Here is a 3958-nt window from a genome sequence, read left to right as displayed (position 1 = left end):
ACTGGCTAGTTAGTGATGTCAGCAGGGAGGGAGCCCACTGGTTGGCTGAGCACAGGCTTCTGTGGAGCAGGAGCAGAACAGGCAAGGGCTGCTGAGAGAGGAAGAGGGTGATTGGCTGAGAGGACACGGACAGGGCGGGACATGCAGAGGAATTTTGGACTTGCCCCTCTCTTCCTCCTCAAAGCTCACTGCTCTCTGATGACGCTCTGCTACAGATCTTAGATCAGCTTTACTGAAGGCTATTTCACATGTTAACCACTGGCAGGGCTTAAGACATGATCTGACCCAGGATAAGAGGCTAGGAGTAACTTACTTATGTGTGCTTAGAGAGAGAGAGAGAGGGAGGGAGAGAGAGAGAGGCCCTGGCTGAATCTTCAAAGTGTTTGATTGTTTCCTTGTGTCCTCTTTGCTTGGTTCTTTTTCAAAAGGAGTTGGAAGAGAAGGTCAGAAGGGAGGGGCCTTTTGTTTCAGTAGGGAACAGAAGGAGACAAGCAACATGAGGGAGTGAGAAAAGGACTTGAGACAGCCCCATCAGTTCTCCAAGGACAAGAGTGACACATCCAGCAGACTTTAAATCACTATGTAGAATGGCCAGACAGATTAATATAGTGCTTATCGTCGTGTCGGACACTAAAAGTAAAGGGTAAAATGTCAATGTTTGAACAATGTTTGAAAAATTGAATGACAATGGGGGAAATGATGGGGAATACCTTATTATGAAATTTCAAAGCAAAACTACATAGATCTCAATACCCTTCTCAGGACAATAATAGTATGAATCATCCTGTATTGGGTAATTTACATGTGCTCAGCAACACTAATGATAAACAGGAAATGAATGAGAGCTGAAAATAAATGTGTGAACATAGTTCAGGAAATGGTTGCAGCACAGACTAATATTCTGTGCTGTCTGAAATGTTGTACCTTAAAAAGTTATAGATAAGATTAGTTATAGATAATTTCTGTTAAAATAAGGGTTAATACATTCTGATAGCAGTCATTGCTCTAAACTGGAGTGTTTGTTCAGTAACAGAGGTCTCCGTGTCGCTACAGTCTACAGCTCTTTAGTAAACAAGGTTGAGGTACCAATTTGGTCCAATCAGGAGAGACAACTCATACAGGATAAACAATTGAAATTGAAAGTGATGACACAAAAAAAGGGAGTAGACAAAATTGGAACTGGGGAGAGGAGAGGAGAGCCAAGTTTATCACTGAGCAATTTTCACTCAGGGCATTCTTGCTGAGGCCAAGCCCTCTCAAAGAGGTGCCATTACATTCCATAGTCATAACAACCCCCCCCCCACACACACACACACACACACACACACACACACACACACACACACGAATGAGAAGGCTGCTAAGATTTCTGAAGGTTGCCAACGTCTTATTTTATTTTGGGGTGTGTGTGTGTGTGTGTGTGTGTGTGTGTGTGTGTGTGTGTGTGTGTGTGTGTGTGTGTGTGTGTGTGTGTGTGTGTGTGTGTGTGTGTGTGTGTGTGTGTGTGCGTGCGTGCATGCGAGTGTGTTGGGAGGGCATGGCTTCAGCACCAACACCAAAGGTTTTCAGCACCAAAATATAATTCTTCTGACTACTAGATTTAATTTAAATATTCAGTGACAATGTTTTAATAATATCCCTTTTCCACTTGGGGTGTCCACTTTCAGCAGTACCACTTTTAGCCAGAAGATGGCAGCACAGATTCCAGTATGAGCACTAACACAAGCCCGCCACACAAGATGAAACAGTGCTTTTTGTGTCACTACAAACAAGACTAGAATAAAACCTAGTATTTGGCTGGACTGCGGCTATATTAAGGGTGGGTCTCTAATACTAATGCAAAATAGAGTAGCCTATAGCAATAAGCAAATAATGTCAGGTCTCATGTCCATTTTGGGTTCTCATTGTTCTGTTATAGAAATAAGCACAGAGCAGTTAGACCAGACACGTTTCATTAAGGTTTCTTTGAACTGTGTGAGTGATGTTACAAGTGCAAGTACTGGAGTTTTCCAGTAGACAAAGAAGTTCTAACACACAAAATCAATATGGTGATCAACGTGAGAAGCAGCTCTCAATAACCCTAACATAATGAAAGCACATACATGTCTTTTAGTTTGCCCTTTTTCTGGTGTAATGAAGCCTGCTAGAAGAACCGCCGTCTGACATATTTGTTGTATTTTTGTGTTATTTTTATGCTATGCTGATGAATTGATTACATATTAGGACCACAATGGAAACAAGTCCCCAGGACTTTTTTGTGTTATCCTTTTAGCCCAAATGTCTGACTGTTCCTCGTGCTGTTTACATTTCTGTCTAATAAAGTATTCAATAAATCAATCAAAAGAACCAGTGTGCTCAAAAGACTCAGTTAAAAATACAAAATACACTCGTTTTTAAAGAGTTATGAATGTTTATAATGTTTGTCTTCAGAAGCAAATTACAAACGCTGTGGTGGCTGAATAATATGACTGGCTATACTTTGCTTCATACATGCAATAGAGCATCGCAGTTCCCGCCCACTTCCTGGTTTTTCGTGGTGCCGGAAGGAACAACTCAATGCATTTTTCCCATTGACATTTCCAAAAATATTTATATCTATTAATTTAAGCCTCGAATCAAGCCATCATGACATGACATGAATCATGACCATAAAACGTTTGATTCTGTGATTATTATTTTTTGAAAACGGCAAAACAAAGGGTATTTATTAAATATAGTATATCATATAATTAAATATAAAATAAAAAAAAAATCACAGAAAAAAACGTTTTATGGTCATGATTCATGTCATGTCATGATGGCTTGATTCGAGGCTTAAATTAATAGATATAAATATTTTTGGAAATGTCAATGGGAAAAATGCATTGAGTTGTTCCTTCCGGCACCACGAAAAACCAGGAAGTGGGCGGGAACTGCGATGCTCTATATGGATGAACAGGGATGATACTGTGACTATATATTAACAACTTAAACCCTTAGGGGTGCGCATGCTACCATTTTCGGTGGTCACCTTATCACCACGGTGGTTTTTAAAACTACAACATGACGTCACTGAGCCACGGTGATAAGGTGACCACCACTCACCCTGACACATCTCTCTGTTTTTACTGACCGACATCACCCTATCACCGCTGGCTAGGCGGTTGGGTCCTCCGGGGTTCGCGGGGACCCCCCGGAGGACCCCCCGGAGGACCCCCGGCTGGAAAAAAAAAATGTTATGGGCTTGTAGATCTGCGTTTTTCGACCGAAAAACGTCCGCCACTCCGGTACCGTGGGTCGCAGAGGACAGTCGGAGGGCTCGTTGGATCCGGGTTGGCGGTAGAGAGATAGAGAAAGAGAGAAAGAGAGAGAGGGGGGGGGGGGGAGACATCACCCCGACTATGAGCGCCTAGTATCCAAACCACCGTTTCGGTGATCACTTTATCACCTAAGAGGTGATAGGGTGATCACCTCATTTGGTAGCATGGAGCCTTTGGTTGACTGCTGTCCCCCCTTTTCCCTCTACACCAAGTATATTTGCAGAAAATACCTGATCTACAGACTCAACAACACGTCGAAAATAGCCAATCTACGAGCTCACAACTGGACGCATTGTGAGTTTGGAGATCTGCAAATTTGTTTATAGATGGTTCAAGTGGGTCTACCAATGTAATTATCAAAATTGCATAGTCTTAATTATTAGGTGTCCTGTTGAAGACAGGTTGCATGTAAATGGTCTGCATTTCTATATTGCCTTGAACTAAATCTCTTCACAATGTACATCACATTCACACACACGATGGCGGTAACCATGTAAGGCACCAAACTGCTCATTGGGGGCAGTTGGTTGATTGATTGATTGATTGATTGATTGATTGATTGATTGATTGATTGAATACTTTATTGTCAGGAATGTAATCAGCACAGGGGTACAGTAAGACATTTGGGGACTTGTTTCTATTGTGGTTCTATGTATTCA

The sequence above is a fragment of the Gymnoscopelus braueri genome, assembly GCF_963280865.1.
Source record: "Gymnoscopelus braueri genome assembly, chromosome: 19".
Taxonomy (NCBI): domain Eukaryota; kingdom Metazoa; phylum Chordata; class Actinopteri; order Myctophiformes; family Myctophidae; genus Gymnoscopelus; species Gymnoscopelus braueri.
This window is presented reverse-complemented; position numbering follows the sequence as displayed.